Consider the following 18,762-nt stretch of genomic DNA (forward strand, 5'->3'; position numbering starts at 1 on the left):
AGATAAGAGTTCTGGAGACATCCCTCGTGGTTCCTGCTTCAGCCTGCTCCTGTCCCAAACTTTCACCATTAGGATTTAGTTGTCCTTGCAACAAGCCCATATTTGCATATATTTCCCAAAGGACAAAATTTAATAAAATTAAACAGTGATAAATATGAGGTCCCGTACTTTAGTCTGAAAAATCAGCAGCACACTTCTAACACAAGAAAGATGCGGTTTAACTGGAATGGCACTTTAAACTTCTTAAGAGCTAATAATTTGCCTCATTCTGAAAGGATCCTCATAGCAAGTGCTACTGTTGGATGACGAGCTCAATGTTGCATGACCTCTTCTCCCCCTTTGATGCGAGTCTATTCATTTTATCATTGGGTAGCAGGGACCTACGACCTGACCTCGGTTCACATGCAGGCTAAATGGTTCCCTGAAGGGCTTTAAAGTGAGCTGATGCCTTTTCTCAAGGACAGGGCAGGGTATCTCCATCTTCTGTGTTTGTCTTCCAGTGGCTGGATCAAAGTTCAACAGCCAAAATTCACACCCAGGGGAACAATGGAGGGAGGTCCCATCTAAAGAAGCCCATTGTATCCACGACATTCCCTGGAGTTTAAAAGCACTTTCACCCATCACACTTGATCCTATGAGATAAGCCAAGCAGATGTCTCCAGTTCGGGGGGGGGGGGGGGGGGGTCAAGTAACCTGAGAGAGGCGAGGGCTCCCTAGCTTCTCAATGTCACAAGAGGCCACTTCCAAGTTCAGCCTGCTACACGTGAGACCGTACAGCACGTATGTGCACCTGAAATCAATAGTGTGAAACCAGATTGTCTTAACGAAGAAGAGTTCCCTGTGTCTATGTTTAATTTACCAGCTGTTAATATTTAACAACTGTTAACCATTTAAATGAATCTATTATGTGTAAATCATTGCTCCCATTGCAGGGGGATGGGTGGGCTGTGCGGAGGTTGAGGGGGGTGGGCAAGAAGTAGAAATAGTGTCAGCTTCCAAGGCCTTCCCTTAAGTCAGGAGCTCTGACCCTAACAGTGAGCGTTTGAGCTGGAGGGGAAAGAGAACCTGTCAGTGCACGGCAGAATTGGGGTTGGACAAAGATTCAGACCCGAACTAATCTACTCTGGTTGAATTCATTACAAGTTCAGAGGGAAGTTGTTGGGAGGAGGATCCGCTGTTGTTTTAAATGGAACCGAATATTGGCGTTTCAGATACCTCTGATGAGGCAAAGGAGGAACTCTCTGGTTTCAGGGGCCCTTTCTTGAGTGTCCTTCAATTCTGAACCTGCCTGGTCTTCCAGGCTGACTGAGAGGCAGACCCTTCTGGTCCTCCTCCCTCTGCTTCTTGAGTTATTTGGGGGTTTGGAGCCATCCCTGGGCTCCTTCCTCCCCCAACACTGTCCTGGTTTGTGACTTTTTCTTATTCCTGTCCCTGACCAAGCCTAATTCTGGTCTTTTTGATGGGCACCAATGTGCCAGGTTTGCAAAATAAAACTTCAAACTTCCTCACCATTGTTTTAGATCAGTGGTCCTCAAAGTGTAGTCCCAGCCCAGTGACGACATTGCCATCTGGGAATGTGCCAGAAGTGCAAGTTCTCAGGCCCCATCCCAGACCTACTAAATCAGACATTCTGGGGTTGGAGCTCAGAAATCTGTGGTTACCAAGTCCTCCTAGTGATTCTAATGCATGTTCAAATTTGAGACCCACTGGCTTAGAGAACTGGAACATTAAGCAAAGTAATGGTCTTTTCTCTGTCCATTTCCTGCCCCTTCCTTCAAAACCCAGGTCACACACTACCTCCTCTTGCCACTTGTCCTGACTCCTTAGTTTGGCCTCTCCCTCCTTGCACCACTTACTGGATTCAATCCTGCTTTGTATTGCCTTTTCTCCTTTATGTATTTATCTGTCTTGGCTGTTATGGCCAAACCTACCTGGCTGGGCACTGGACCTCCAGGGTAAAAACCCAATGTCCACCCTGCACCCAGAACAGCTAGTAGGAACATCCATCACACACACACACACACACACACGGCTCTCTTTTCCTGTGATGTCATCTGGTCACAATGTATGCTGGGCTTTCCTATAGCCAGAGACATAGTATCTGCCCCAAGACTGCTCTTGTCCTACTGCAGAGTCTTCTGGAAGTCCTTGCTCTGCTCCTCCTCTGACTCGTCCACTTTTCTCCCAAGGAAATGTTTGTTGTTCTCCTGCATATCACAGCCTTCGCAGGAAGCCCATCTTCCTATTCCTCTTAAGGCACAGATTATTCCCGATCCTGCTGAAAGCCTCTTCTCAGTATATCACCTGACCACCCCTGACCACATTCTCCAACCACGGTTCTAACAACTTCTCCAATGCCATCCCTTTCTTATCTAGCTCACACGACAGTAGTGTTTTATTCTCCCTCCTGTCTTTGCCAGAATTCAGGATACGTATCCTGAACATATACACATCCCATTCTCTTAACCTGAATCCTTCCTTTTCCATCAGTTCATAGCCTTCTGACAGCAGTTCCTTGACACAATGTCCTCCTTGATGGATTTCACTGGGCTCTACCTTTCTGATCATTGGTCAGAAAGCCATTGATAACTATGAAGATGTGTGATCAGCTATGGTTAGTCTATCCAGTTTCCCTTTGTAATCTCTGGCCAGTCAGATACAGCATCTATCGACTTGGGGTACTTAAGAAATAATGCTGCCTGATTTACTTGTAGAAAGCACCTATTCTGGACAAAACACTATTATAAGAATTTTGCATATAATATTTTGATGCTATTTAATGACATTAAGTAAATAAATCTTACCAATGTAGGATTTTTAAGGGGTGCCATTTGTCTGTTTTATCCATTCTAGGCACAGAACTGTGACTGTAATAGGGTTCACCAAGTCCAGACAGCTACAAACAACATTCCTGGCTGGTTTCTTGAACTTGAGGACTGAACATCATACTCTCTGAAGAGCATATATGTATGGATAGATTGATAGATAGATTTTGAGATGGCTACATCAAGGTGACTGTGAAGGGAACCATGAGTTCTATACCACTCTCCAGGTCTTTCTCCCAAGGACTGTTGATAAGCCTTGATCAGTGTAGCCAAGACCATGTCCTGTTGGGTCCAGTCTGGGGCTCTCTACCATGTCTGACACTATGTGTATCTACTCAACTGCTATATTGAGATGCCTATTTCGTGCTTTAGGTTGAGCCCTTAATAGTAAGTTTCCCACCAAAACATGTGAGTAAACTTCCCTTTAAGCTCAGCCCTTCCCAGGTGGTTTCTATAAAAACTGTTCCCACCAATACCTTTTGGGAGAAGCTGGCTGCCTATAATAAAGTAGTGTCTCTCTGATTGTCTAATCTGGATAATTTGTGTTCCCAGGTTCTTTGCTAGCTGTTACCTCTTTGCAGGGCCAGCATTTTTCTGTATGTGGCAACAACAGAATGAGTGTTTTAAATCTTTCTTAGGGAGAAGAATAATTTTCTGGGTTGGAGAGGGATCTAAAACCAGATCCCTAACTACTTAATTCTGTGATGCTTTCTGTGAAGCACCGTTAAATATCCTTAGGGGGAAGCAACAGGGCAATATCATTTAATTACTACTCGCCCAGGATTATAAGGATCCTATTGGATTCCTCATCAAGAGGTACTACAGATTCTATTACTTGGATGAAGAACTAAAGATGTTATGTGATTTGTCCAAGATGACCCAGCTCATGTGAGGCCGAGCAGGGTCCAAATTCACACTCCTTCCATTCTGACACACTTGCTCCAAGCCTTGGTTAAGAGGAGGCATCATTCTGCTCTTCCACTAACTGAACTCGTCCTCTACTGTTACTCTTTTACGCTCAGCTCCACCTGGACTGTCTTTACCTGGATCTCATACACCTGAGTGTTCCTTCCACATCTGTGGTATACTCGGAGCTGACTTACTCACTGGGAGAGCTGGAGTAGCCTAGAGGTTAAATGTATAGAGAGTGGAACCAAGCTCCATAGATTCAAATCCAAGCTCTACTAGTTACTGGCAGTGTGACCAAGCCATGCAACCTAGGACAAGCCTTCCCTGTGTTTTGATTTCCTCATTTGTGAAATGATGACAATAATTGACCACCTACCTCCCAGGATTATGAAAGGTAAATGTATCTGTCACAAAGCAAACAGATATACATTTGCTATTATTTTTATTCATCATCTTCATCATTTCTCCCCCTTGCCCTCCTACCCTCTGTGCCTTCTCTTCTGTTCTGCTTCCTCCTTCTTGTGCTCTCTCATTCACCTGCTCTGTCCCCAGTATCTTCAGCCCATTTGCTCTTGGAAGGACTTGGTTCTGAGCCTCTTCATTAAATATGAACCCAAGGATCAACTCCTTTCTCTTGCCTCTTTTTTTTCTCTATATCAAAATTCTCTTTGCTACATGACAGTGGTCTGGTGTGGACCACAGATGGGATGGGAAGACAGAAGACCTTGGTTTAGGTCTGAGCTCTGCCACTTAAGGCTGCTGGATCTTGGGTAAGATATTCAATTTCCCCAGCCTCTTACCTCAGGAAGAGGTGAAAGTGTCTCACTACCATGTTGCTTAGGCTCTCGGCTCCAAAGCAGTTTGTTGTTGCAGATCAGTGTGACCAACAATTAATAGTGGCCTTCTGAATAGCGTGCCTTGGCCCAGCCCCTCCCTGAGAACGGATGTGCCGGCTCCATGAAGCCTCTGAGACACAGCAGCAGGAGAGTCTGGGGGCCTAGCGTTTCACTGCTCTAATCCTGCACACCAACGCTGCTTCTCATTATGGTTTCATTTCTTAGGAGTATATTACAATTCTTTATTTCTGATCTCCATTGGGCTCCCTGCAGGGAGTCACAGGCAAGGTATTTGAGAGGTAGAAAGGAAACCAGAATCCCGTATTAAATTGCCTGCCACACTGGTATCCCTGAAGGAGTTCATTCTAATTTCGAGCTAAAATCTGAAATCTGCTTTTACTGCACTTTCCATGGAGGTAAGGTGCCATTCTTGTTACCTGGGCGGGCTGCTGGGCTGCAGTTACATTTAGGAAATCCATTTACCTTTGGTTTTATTTCCCGACTTCATGGGACCACTTGCGTCTGCCTTCAGGCAGGCTGGAATGGGCTCCTGGGGATGCATAAGCTTTGAGCGGGGCTACTCTCCACCTCAGCTGCTGGCTTTCCCCTCTTTGTTCTTTATTTATTGCTCTGGATATTTTCCAATCAAGCTTCATCCATGGAATAACGCCATGGCTGCCTGAGTCTCCCAGAAAAGACTGTTCTTTCTATGGGAGTGTGTCTATCAGACCCTCTGTTTGGAGATGTAATTTGATTTTTTCTAGCGTTTCCTAGTGATTTTAAAACTGGGCCATACCATTTGGTGCCAAGTAATCGCTGCATATGTGCGTTACTACATGCAGAGCACGAGGTGAGATGCTGCCACATGGACATGAGTGTTCAGCCTGGGAGCTCAGCGCTTCAGCGGGGCTAGCTGAAGGAGGACAGAGATTAGAAGGGGAGGTTTGAAAACTTGCATTCGGTGGCTTCCTTCAGTAGCCAAGAGAGGTGTGACAATGTGGTCATTGTTCAGGGGGCAGCACAGAAGGCCATGGTGAGGGGCAGGGAGGAGGAATGGGGAGCAGGGAAATGGGATTGGAGCCTCCAGCTCTGGTGAGTAGAAATAGGGCGCCGAGTTCCCACAGAAGTGATTGAACAAAGGCCTCAAAACTTCACATCTTGGCCTTAATAATCTCAACAAGACCTCTCATTCAGCTGCAATCAGTCACGTAATTGGATAGCTAAGTTTGGAGGAAAAAAATAAAAGGTATGAAATAGTCACAGAACATTTTGACTGCAGTGCATTTTTAAATTGTTCCCATGATTTCCCATTCCTGAAACTAATTATTGTTCCTTATTCCCTCTTTCCTTTCCTAGCTAAATTTGTCTCATAATCATGTCATTCATCGCTCTAGCCCAGTGTCACTGTTCTCGGCGCAGCAAACTTATTTAGACTGGTTTTGCCCCTAAAAACACTGTCTTTTTAAATAATGTACAGGAAAAGATTGTATATGATTAAAATACATTATTATCCAACACAAGGATTTTTTTCCCCTTGTTTAATGGGGGAACTCCTGTAAAAGAGGCAAGACTGCATTAAGTACACCAGTGGTTCTCCAGCGTGGTTCTGGACGAGCAGCATCAGCATCCCCTGGAAACGCACTGGAAATGCCAAGTCCGGGGCTCCACCCCAGACCTCCAGCATCGGAAACACTGGAGTGGCGGGGCGGGGTGCAGCCACAACCTGTGAAACCTTCCCAGTGATTCTCATGCACCTTGGAATCTGAGAACACTGTTCTAAAAGACCCTCCGAGTCTGCTCTGTTGACTAAGTTGTTTGGGAAGCTTGGAAGACCTCATTGGGATGCTGTAGCCTGAGAGACACCTGCCGGGGGACTGACTGAACACGAGACTATCTCCTTAGCATTTCATTCTTAAGATTCGCAGGTTAGATTTTTCTGCCTCCTGTCCTGAGGGAAGGCACCCCAGTTACCTTCGTTCTGACTCCTCTCTTCCGTTGGCTCCAATAGGGGGCAGCCGTCACTCCCCTTGGTATATTCAAACCAGCACAGAGTATGTTGAGATGATCATAGTTTTGTCAGGCTTTCTTTGTAAAGACCTTATTTTTTTGGAGCAGTTTTAGGTTCACGGCAAAATTGAAAGCAAGATAGAGAAAATTCCCATATAGCCCCTATCCTACACATGCATAGGCCCCCCTACTACGAATATCCCTGCCCCCCAGAGTAGTACATTTGTTACAACTGATAAACCCACCTTGACTCATCATAATCACCCAAAGCCCATAGTTTACCTTAGGGTCCACTCATCCTATGGGTTTGGACAAATATATAATGACATGTATCCAGCATTGTCAGTGAGCCCCCTTGCTCAACTCTAGACCCCAACAGTTAAAACCAAAAATGGACAGGACCACTTAACTCGTGCTCTAACTGAAACCCACTGTTCTTATTTTTTTAAAAGATTTTATTTATTTATTTATTTGAGAGAAAGAGAATGAGAGAGAGAGCACATGAGAGGGGGGAGGGTCAGAGGGAGAAGCAGACTCCCTGCTGAGCAGGGAGCCGGATGAGGGACTCGATCCTGGGACTCGATCCTGGGACTCCAGGATCATGACCTGAGCCGAAGGCAGTCGCTTAACCGACTGAGCCACCCAGGCGCCCCCATTGTTCCTATTTTTTATCACACTTTCGGCAGGCATTGACAATGATTGGAACATTCCAACGGCCAGAATAGAAAAGCCCTGATAGCTACCGAATGCCTAGAAGACCACATCCCACCTATCCCCTTCCCTGCCCACGATTACATGCTAAACACATACCAACCCTCACCTCTGACCATGTGCTCTCTGCTTGCTTTCTTGCATGGAACCCCTTGAACCGTTCCTTCTACAACTCTAGGTGTCCATCTTGCCTGTAGAGAGGTCGGATGTTAAGGCTTGAGCCTGTTACCTCCACCAGCCGCCAGCACCCAAAGTAAATTTCTCCTTTTCTCTTTTCCAAACTCTGCTGTCTTTAGTTACTGGTTTCTCTTGCCACAAGTTTATCTGAGTTTGTTCGGCAGCAGTGTTGACCAACCAGCCAGGAGCTGTGCTCTGCATTTGTCCAGCCCCCTCCCTGGATCCCCCGGGACCCAAAAGATGCCAGGGCTCCCCCGTTCCTTTCCTGAGTTAGCGCCTATGATAGATCTGTAACATCGTGATCTTCTCATACAGAGTATTTTCACTGCCCTAATTACTTTGCTTTTTTCCTGGGTCAGAATAGTGATTTGATTCCATCCTACCATAAGAGGATCGCCCCAGTTCCCTAAGTCTGAAAACCACGTGCATCGTGGAGCCCTGGAGGTTCTTCAATCTTGCTCTCCCGAACAAGAATTCAACCAGAGTGATGACAGCAGAGAATGTAAGGTTAGTGGTGTGAACCAGCAGGAGACCTGGAAGACACCGCTGGGTCAGGTGTTTCTCTCACTGAGCTGAAGCACTGCAGCCCGGAGGCTATTTAATGAGCTTGGCTCTCTCTAAACATCTGTTTCTTGGCTTACAGAGGAAGTCTCTGTAATGTCAAGAGCCTCAGGGCAGTAACTGCTGAAGTTCTCCGTGCCCTTTGCTCAGAGGAGAGCAACTGGAAGTTACTTGGGTTGTTGGCCTGTTTGAATGTTTGAAGGAAAACTGACAACTAGAAAGGCTTAAAGGGGTTCCCCATTTTGTGTTTGGACAGTTGCCAGATCACCCATTGAGAAATAAAGAACATTCAGGGTTCAGTAATTCTTTTCTCAGGTACAGTGCTAAATCAAATAGTCCTTCACAAAAGAAGTGCATTTCTTTATCTTTTTTTAAGTTTATTTATTTATTTTTTTTAGTAATCTCTACGCCCAACTGGGACTCGAACCCACAACCCTGAGATCATGAGTCACATGGTCTTTGGAACAATCCAGCCAGGTGCCCCAGCTTGTCTTTATCTTTATTGTCTAGGTATCCTCAGTCCAATTATTAAGACTTACTGGCATAAGGCTGTACTCTGAATAAGATCATTGATATAAATTCTCTCTTTTAATCTTCTCAATGGTCTCATCGGGTAAGCAGTGAAGTTCCCAGTCCTACGTTGCAGATAAGGAGACGGAGGGCTCAAGTGAAGTGGCAGAGCTGAGACCCAAACGTGGAATGTCACACTCCTGGACTGGAGTGACCTGCATTGCTGAGATGGCCAAACCCAAGGCACACTTGACTCTTGATGCCAGTGGTAATGGGTAGAAGCACTGCACTTGGGTAGTATTTGCCTAAAACAGGCTTCCACAAGAAATAAGTCAAAATAGTAATCAATCAGAGAACTTCAACAAAAATGCTTGAGATAGAGCGACTGTCATATGAAGATAGACTGGAAGGATTATAACTACTTAGGCTCAAAGGGCACAGATTGAAGGGGACTGATGAAGGAAATTTACCTTTCAACACTAGAAACTAAAGATGACTGCCTTGAAGTTGGGGCAATGTCGCTTTAGGACAAGCATGAACAACAGGGTCATGTGATTCATTAGCAGCCAAGGTAGCCCTGCCTCTTAAGAGGTAGAGAAGGCTTTCTCAAACCTACTCCTGACGTGCAGAAAGTCTAAGCTCAAAAAAAAGAGAGAGAGAAAGAAAAAGAAGAAGAAGAAGAAAAAAGAAAGCCTAAGCTCTCTCTCCAAATTTTTGCAAATTCCCAGAGGCCTGTGTTTTCATGGTCACCTCTGGTTCTAATTCCTTTCTTCTGATGAATTACTTGAGTTTATGAACTTCGCACTATTCCATACTGGATCCACCTGAGAGGGAAACTTAACCTGTCTCTTTGCTTTCCTTCACCCATTGTTCTACCAAGAAAATAACAAGATATAAACATAGTCTGATCATAAAGGCCTTTGTTCATATAGCAGTGTCTGGGGAAAGCAAAGGTATTTATGTTGCAGAAACACAAATGATTTTAAATCATGTATTGGAGGTCCCTCTTCCGAACGGTCATTGGGGCCACTGTGCCATAGCTGATTCAGGGAAAGCCAACCTGCTCTCATCCTTCTGCGCACTTCAATCCTGGCTCCATTTGGAAATTATTTAACTCTAAGGTGTGGAGTAGGGATCTCATTTTGAATCATCAGTGGTTAAATAATCCATTTTTTTTTCTGTGATATGAGATGGCACCTAATATTATTATGTATTATTTTCATGAAATGAAGACATCAAGACTCAGAAAGTTTACCATCCACAGACCCTCCCTGAAAGAACTACCAAAGATTGATTGTTCTCTGTTAAGAAGGAAAAGGGGCCCAGAAAGAAGTAAAGGGATGGGAGAAGCAATGATACAAAAGTAAAATATATAATAAGTATTACTTGTGAAAATATTATTTACAAAATAGTTGTCTAAAATCCTAGCTGATAACAACATGGGAGGGCATGTGTAAGGTTGCTGGGGCAGCAGGGGAGTGGTAGAAAGTAAAAATATGTTAATGTTCTTGCACTGACCCAGGGGAAAATATATACTGATTAATTTGAAAGTTTTAAAAAATAATATAAACTTTAGTATATATGTGACAACTGTAAAGATAACTCTACCTATCACATTGGCTAACATTTACAAGTCCGACAACACCAAGAGTCAGAAATGATGTGAAGGAACAAGAATGCTCAAACGCTTTTCTGGGTGGTATTACAACCACTTTGTAAAACAGTTTGGTATTATCTACTAAAGTTGAAGATTCTGATACCCTGAGGCTGAGGACTGTGATTCCTGGGTATATGTGCAGGAGAAACTCAAGCACATTTACGCAAAGACACATACACAAGAAGGTTCATAGCAGCAGTGTTAATATTCGCCAAAGTAACCAACAGCAAAACAGAAAATACACTGCATTATATTTGAACAATGGAATGCTCAAGACTAATAAAGGTGAACTACAGCATGCATGAATCTTAAAAACAATTTTGAGCAACCGGACATAAAAGAGTGTATACCGTTTTATCCCTAAAGTTCAAAAATAGGCAGAATTAAATTTTGTTCAGATATACAAACTAAGTGCTAGGAATTGATTACTATAAAAGCTTGGATGGTGGCTGCATCCGGGGAGAGAATGGAAGTTGTGATTGGAAAAGCATAAAATAAATGTAAAACATAATGCATTATTATAATGCAATGTGTAGAATAATAGAAAAAATATATATTGGTCTCTGCCCCTAGGTCCTGGCACAGACCTCCTAAAATTCTTATAATTTCCTAAGTGATACGAGCACTGGGAGCATCTTATGTTCTAATATTTGGTCTTTGATCCTAGTTCCTGACACAGAGCTCCTAAATCCCTTGGAATTTTCTGAGTGGTACCAAACCCAAGAAGGGAATCTTGGGAACCTAGCTTTATAGCCAGTTGTACAGGGGTACAGAGGAATCTGGGACTTGTGATTGGCATCTGAAGGGGGGGGCAATCTTGTGGGACTGAGCCCTAACCTGTAGGATCTGATGGTACGTTATCTCCAATAGTATCAGAATTGATTTAAATTGTAGTTCACCCAGCTAGTGTTGGAGAATTGCTGGATGTGGGCACACCCTACCCATCTGGTGTCAAAAGTACAGTGAAGTGTGGTAGTTGTATGAGGGTAAAGGAGAAATGCAGGGGAGTTTTTCCTTTACATCTCACCATCCAAGCCCACAAATAGAACATTGCCAGTACCCTTGGGAACCCCCACATCCTCCTTCCTAATTAGAAGAGCCAGGAGAAAGAATTCCAAATATATCAGTAGTTCCCCCAAATATGAATGAGTTAAACTCATTTATTAAAATATATATCAATTGACGGGGCGCCTGGGTGGCTCAGATGGTTAAGCGTCTGCCTTCGGCTCAGGTCATGATCCCAGGGTCCTAGGATCGAGCCCCACATCGGGCTCCCTGCTTGGCGGGGAGCCTGCTTCTCCCTCTCCCTCTACTGTTCCCCTGCTTGTGCTCTCTCGCTCTCTCTATCAAATAAATAAATAAAATCTTTTAAAAATAAAAATAAAAAAATAAAATATATATCAATTGAGAGAATATTGACATCTTTATAATACTTGAGTCTTCCTGTGCACGATTTACCTTTTCCTTTTGATCAAGTCCTTCTTTATGATCTCTAGTAGAGTTTTAAACTCTTCTTCATTCATTCATGTCATTCTCATGGGGTTCTTCCTCCTGTATTTGATTTTTGTTTGCTTGGTGCTTTTTAAAATGTCTAAGTAGAATCGTTGGCATTCATTTCTGTTAAATTTCAAGCATTTGGTTTTTATTTGTAATTCCAGTCTGTGCTTGCTTCACTCACATCTCTATCCTCATGCAAATCACTGATATAAAATGGCAGTCAGGACAAAGCTTTAGTTCTGTAACATGCTGCAAGAAATTCCCTTCCAAAATGACACATGACTTAAATCAAAAAGTATTTGAGAGTAGTTGTATAAATACACATCTGTACCTTTATCTAACCATACTGTCATATGATCTGTATTTCTCCATTTTGTCTTCAAGAGTAACATGTAAAAAATTTAAGTGCCATTCTAAAATCAAATAAAGTATAACTGCCACATTCCCTTGTTTAGTTAATAAAGCAAATCCAAGAAAATAGATCTGTAATCAGATTGACCTGACTTATTCTTTTTTTTTTCACAGCTTTTATTTATTTATTTGAGAGAGAGAGAGTGTAAGTGTGTGTGTGGGGAGGGCAGAGGGGGAAGCAGACTCCCTACCAAGGGCAGAGCCCCATGCAGGGCTTGATTCCAGGACCCCGGGATCATGACCTGAGCTGAAGGCAGACGCTTAACTGACTGAATCACCCAGGCATCTCTGACCTGACTTATTCTTTTTTTTTTTTAAACTGTTACTTTTTAAAAAGATTTTTAAGAATTTATTTATTTGACAGAGAAAGAGACAGAGGGAACACAAGCAGGGGGAGTGGGAGAGGGAGAAGCAGGCTCCCTGATGAGCGCAGAGCCCCATGCAGGGCTTGATCCAGAATCATGACCGGAGCCAAAGGCAGACGCTTAACGACTGAGCCACCCAGGCGCCGTGACCTGACTTATTCTTAATGAAGTTGTGCTGGTTCCTCGTAGACATCACTTTCTTTTCTAAGCACATCCTTGTGAACCATCCATTTAATAATCCCTTCTGGAATTGACTGGAGATCCACATCAAGATTACTCTCTATATTTTCCATAATCAACTCTGTGGTGGATTGGGTTCCTGCTACTAATTCTTCACTCACCTGTATGAGCATAATACATCCTTGTCTTTTGCTGTGTGATGTTGCCCGAGTCCCACCGGAGCTAGCAGGGGGAGGATTCTGCTCCTGGAGTTATTGATGTTGGGCGTGGCCATGTTGTAGGTCTAGGAAGACAAGCAGAAGGGACTGTGGATTGGGCAGGCCCTGGCCCTAAGAGGCATTAAATGTCCATTCACTCCTTAGGTGCTCCTGCCATTCACCATGAAAATCACCTATCCCAGGAGTTGCTGGTCCAAAGAGAATGAAAGACACATGGAGCTTGAACCAGACCCACAGCCTGAAGCAGAGCTGTCCCAGCTGACCTTCACATCTGGGAGTGACAAAAATAAATGTTGTTGCGAGCCACTGAGATTTTGAGGTTGCTTGCTGTGCCACAGAAACTAATATGCTCTCCTCTTTGAAGCCTGGACAACATCAGTCCACTTGCAGCCTTTTGGCATTTCCAGTGTTCTCTCCAAACTCTTAAAAATTACCAACAGGAGGGGCACCTGGGTGGCTCAGTCAGTTAAGCATCTGCCTTCCGCTCAGGTCATGATCTCAGGATCCTGGGATTGAGCCCCACATTGGGCTCCCTGCTCAGCGGGGAGTCTGCTTCTCCCTCTCCCCCTGCCCCTCCCCTCCCTGCTCGTTCTCTCTGTCTCTCAAATAAATAGGTAAAATCTTTTTTAAAAATTACAAATAGTATATACAGACAATGGAATATTATTCGTCCTTAAAAAATGAAATTCTTTTTGATAATAGCCATCCTAATGGTAGCTCCTTTTGGTTCGATCGGCGTTTTCCTGATGATAGTGATATTGAGCCTCTTTTCGTGTGTCTGTTTGCCATTTGAACACAGTGGGACTTTCTGAGGTAATGGAAATGTTCTCTATCTTGATTTATGGTGGCAGTTCCAGAACTGAGGCTATTTGTCAAACCCATGGAACTGTATACCTCAAAAGAGTGAGTGTTACTATATACAAATTGTACCTCAATCAATCTGAATTTCAAAAAAAAAAAAAAAAGGCAATTCTGACACAACTACAACACAGATGAACCTTGAAGGCATTATGTTAAGTAAAATGAGCCAGACACAAAAGGATGAATATTATATGATTCCACTTACATGAGATACATGGAGTAGTCGAATTCATAGAGATAGAAAGTAGAACGGTGGGTGCCCGAGGCTGGGGGGGAGCAGGGTATGGGGACCTGTTGTTTAAGGGGTGTTCTCCCACTATTCTCCCACTAACTCATACTTGGAAGTTCAAGATGTTTCATATTTTTGTGGTTTTTCTTATTCCTCCTGCTTTCACCACCCCAACACTGCCAGTTGTTTCTATAAGCAAGAGAGACCACTTAGAAAGCCTGAGTTGCTGGTTCTAGTCTGTTTGGACAGCAGTGGTCAAAACCTACTGTGTATGTGCCAGAAAATACTAAAAGTTGCCCAGAATCCTCAACTCATGTCATTAGATAGACTTGGCTTCGTAGACTTTTTAAATTTTGGAACTCGGGTTCACTGATCTAGTAGATGAGGGTGAAGTCCGCGCTTTGGAAGACTGTTCCAAGTTTGCACACTTTTCTGGGGATTCATTTTGTGTGTTGGTCACTCATGGGGAAGGGGATGGGTTGAACATTTTATAATTAACTTCCCACAAGAACAACTTGTTCTTTAAATTCAGAAGCCAAGAAATTTTGAATAGAATCAGTTGAGAGGGACTGGGTTGTTTTTTTTTTTAAATTCAAGTGGAGCAATTCTTATTCAGTCAGAACCAAAATCCTGTCTAACTTTATTTGTATCACACTCGTTGGCACAAATCGCCTGGTGATGAAAATAAAAGAGCCTGTGTAAAGGTCTGGGAATAAAAACAACAGACATAAGAGAAAGAGAAGAGTGAAAGGAGACAGCAAGGGGAAAGAGGGCGAGAAATGGAGGAGGAAGGGAAGAGGGAGAAGGAGAGAATACGGTTAGAGAATGTTTGCATGGGAAGTTGTCTTCAGAATGGCTGATTTAACCCTTATTTTAGTAGTGAGATCATTGAGACATAGAGAACCTAACTTCCACTGCATCCCCCAAATAGTTAATGACAAAGCCCGTAGCCATGGCCTCCCCACCCCTATTCAGTTTTCTTTCCTTCCATCCTCCCCGCTCTGTCCCTGCAGGCTCATTCATTAATTTTGTTAACATTCATTAATTTTTTAATTGGGTTGATTCATTATGAGAATAGAAGCAAATGCCTCCTTGAAAAGTTCAAGGAAGGTTTGGATGTGTTTAGAAGACTGGGCAAAAACCCAGGAAATTTGCAGTCAGGTCTCTGACTGTCATGGTTATTTGTCCAAACATAGTTATTTGCCTACCTGAACACTGAACTTTGAGTTTTCTTCTGGTTGGAAGCTGGTCCCCTACCACAGCCTCTGTGTCTTGCACAGAAACTCCTTCAGGGCGTATTCCAAAATTCCATCCGGTTGCTCTGGAAACTGGTTCCTGTCTCAGCCATCCTGCCATGATCCATTCCCCACCTGGACCCCAAAGTGTGCTGGGATTTCCAGAAGGGAAAAGAGTGAAGCTGGCAGGGGCTTCCATTGTAATCCTGTAATCTTGCACTAAGGTATATGTGGTTCAACATATCACACAGACATAGTCACATAAAACAACTTGCTAAAAGATTTTAAACTTCTTCACCCATATCTACCTCTTGCGGCAGTAATAATATGGCTGGGGTGAGGGGAAGCGCCATTCTAACTCAAAAAGTTTGGAGATCCCTGCCTTGAAGTAAAGGTCCATTCTCCAGAATGACTGTAATAGGATTTTCTGAGTGTCTCTGACATTCTATGACAGGTATTCAAGATCTGGTTGTATCTAACAAACTGGTGAGTCAGTGATGCCCTCAATATCTTATTGCACCAATTAATATGTTTGGAGGATGGTTAGTCTGTGGAGAAGAAGTTGGAAGTATAAGTCTACGGGGTGGGGGGATGATTAGAGGAGGGAAGACTTTGAGGTGTTGTTCTTTTGAGGGAAAGCCTGAAGTTTGGGCCATTAGCATTGCTGTTGAAGGACTAGGAGCCAGAGCCAGGGAAGATCTGGGTTGGGATTTCCAGCTGGGATGCAGTGTGACTCTTGCCGTGCATGGACAGAGAGGGAGGAGAACACAGATAGCAATGTTGGCATCTGAAGGGCTTTGCTGCCCTTTGCCCACAGCCTTAGGCAGAGGGGAGGCATTGCTCTTAGAGAGCCGACCCGGTCGCAGCTGCTGTGGTGAGACACTGCCCTCCAGTGGTTTGTGGGCCGGAGAGCTCAATGAGGAGGCACCAGCCGACTTGGTCTGGGACCTACCTGAGACCAGAATTAATCGGGAGACTTTGGAAATCCTGCGATCATGTGGCTGGCAACTGTGAGCTAGCAAACCCACGTGTTAATGTTAGCATGGTGTGTTCACATGGTGGGGAGGCCTGGGAAGAAGCCATCCGTGTAGTCCTCCTCCTATGCTCATGCTCCCCATCTCTCCCCAGCATCCCCGGATTCCAGTATCACAGACCAAGCAGATCATTTCCCCATAGCATTACTGCTCCCAACAGTTGTACCAGTTGTACACCACTTAGATTTGTGCAAGTGTGTATAACACAACTGAGGGAACCATTCACCTCACAGAACATCATAGAGTTGTATCATTATTGTGAATATTTTGTGACTAATGGCTATGAAGTGACTTGAGGCTCAGGACTGTTTTTCTAATTTGCACAAAGTTGCCATGTTAGCTAGTAGAGGGCTTCCCCAGAGTTCCTTTAAGGCAGGCCTCTGCTCCACGTGTGGTAGCCCAGAGGATACCCAGATGGATGGCCCCAGAAGGGACCCATCACCAGGCCTGAAGTTAAAATGGAAAGACTATCAGATTTCTTGACATTTTTACTAAGCAGTCTGGGCTGGGGGAGGTGTGGAAAAAAAAATGAGTGGATTCTTAGCTGGTGGCCTTCAAATCATTAGATGATCTGTAAAGACAAACGTACTCCAACTGGATACTAATTCCAGACTGACAGCTCTGAGGGCAGAGATGGTGTTCTATTCATCTCTGTTTTGCAGTCCCACCATAATGCCATCACCCAGATGCGTGTTGAATTGAATTTTGTTGAATTCCTCTTTCAGTAAGGGTTATCAATAAGCACATCAATAGCAGACAAATTAGGGGCTTTACTACCTCCAATTAGAACATGGTTCCAGTTTATAGTGCAAGCAGTTTGAGGCTTTCATCTGTGTCACAGCTTGAGGGATTGGAAGACTGTGTAGGCTAGAGGAACATGATAGGAAGAAAAATTAACATTTGTTGAGCACCGGCTCTGAATGTTCTGATTTCATTATCTCTGTTGAGGATTTGGTGTAGGGTTTCTAGTCTATCCTCCACTTCCCTTCCTCCCTTAAGGACAAACAAATCTACTCAACAGAGACAATAATCAAACGGTAAACAAAGAAATGCTTTAGAAATAGCAGCCTCTCTTCCACGCCGGTACTAAATAGGAGGCTGAAGAATTGAACTTAAGGAGAAGCACTGGTTCTTCCTGTCCTGAATCTAGGAGGGTCAGTTCCTTAGAGCAGATCCAACCTGATTTGCAACTCAGTTTCCAGTAGAGAAGCTAGAGCACAGAGAGAATGTATGGGGTAGGGTCCTTTCTAGCCCTTGTAACTCATGGAGACAGGAAGTAAAATGAAAGAAATGGCTAGCCTATCCAAAAGACCCAGGCCCTCCTTCTGAACCAAACTTATCATAATAATTATGTATTGCTATGCAACAAATTATTCCAAAACTTAATGGCTTAAGACAACAACATTTATTATCTCACAGTGTCTGTAAGTCAGAATCTGGGCATGTCTTGGCTAGGTCCTCTGGCTCAGGTCCTCTCACATGGCTACAATTCAGTGTCTTATGTATTGTTGGATAGAAGGTCTTCATTTCTTGCTGGCTTGTTGGTTAGAGGCTGCTGTAAATTCTTGACACATGGGTCTGTATATAGGGCAGCACATAACATGGCAGCTTGTTTCATCAGAGTAAGCAGGAAGAGCCAAGACGAATGTGTACAAACTAGATGTAAGTCACAGTTTTAAAAAATCTAATCTCAGCAGTGATATCATCTCAATTTTGCCATATTCTATTCATTAAAATATGAAAGACATCTAGGAAATTTAAAAATATGTGGAAAAATAGCACACTCATAAATAAACAATGGGGAAAGAAGCAATCAAAAGGGAAATCAGAAAGTATTCTGAGATGATTGAAAATAAAGATACAACATAGCAAAACTTAGCGGTTGCAGCTAAAACAGTACTTAGAGGAAAATTTATAGCTCTAAAATGCCCATATTAAGAAAGGAGAAAGATCTCAAATAAATAATGTAACCTCTCACCTTAACATACTGGAAAAAGACCTAAAGCCAGCATAAGACTGAAATTATAAAAATTAGACTGTAAATTAATGAAATAGGAAATAGAAAAACAAATAAAATCAATGAAACCAAAAGTGGGTTCTTTGGGAAAAAAAATTAATAAAATTAACAAATCCTTAGGTAGATTGGCCAAGGAAAAAAAAAGGAAAATTCAAATTACTAGAACTACAAATGAAAGAGGGGACATTGCTACCAACCTTGCAGAAACAATATAGGTTACAAGGGAAATGTATGCAAAATGTATAGAATTATATGCAAAAAAATGAGACAAAATGGACAAATTCCTAAAAAGACACAAATGAAAAAGCCAGCTCAAGATGAAATAGACAATCTGAATAGACTTACAACAAGATATGAGATTCGATTTATATTCATATATATTTTTAAACAACACACAAAGAAAAGCAGGAATAGATGACTTCTGTGATGAATTTTCCAAACATTTAAAGAATTAATACCAATTCTTCACAAACTCTTCCAAAAAGTAGAAGAGGAGAGGGTGCATTGCAACTCATTCTATGA

The sequence above is a fragment of the Halichoerus grypus genome, chromosome 13, assembly GCF_964656455.1.
Source record: "Halichoerus grypus chromosome 13, mHalGry1.hap1.1, whole genome shotgun sequence".
Taxonomy (NCBI): domain Eukaryota; kingdom Metazoa; phylum Chordata; class Mammalia; order Carnivora; family Phocidae; genus Halichoerus; species Halichoerus grypus.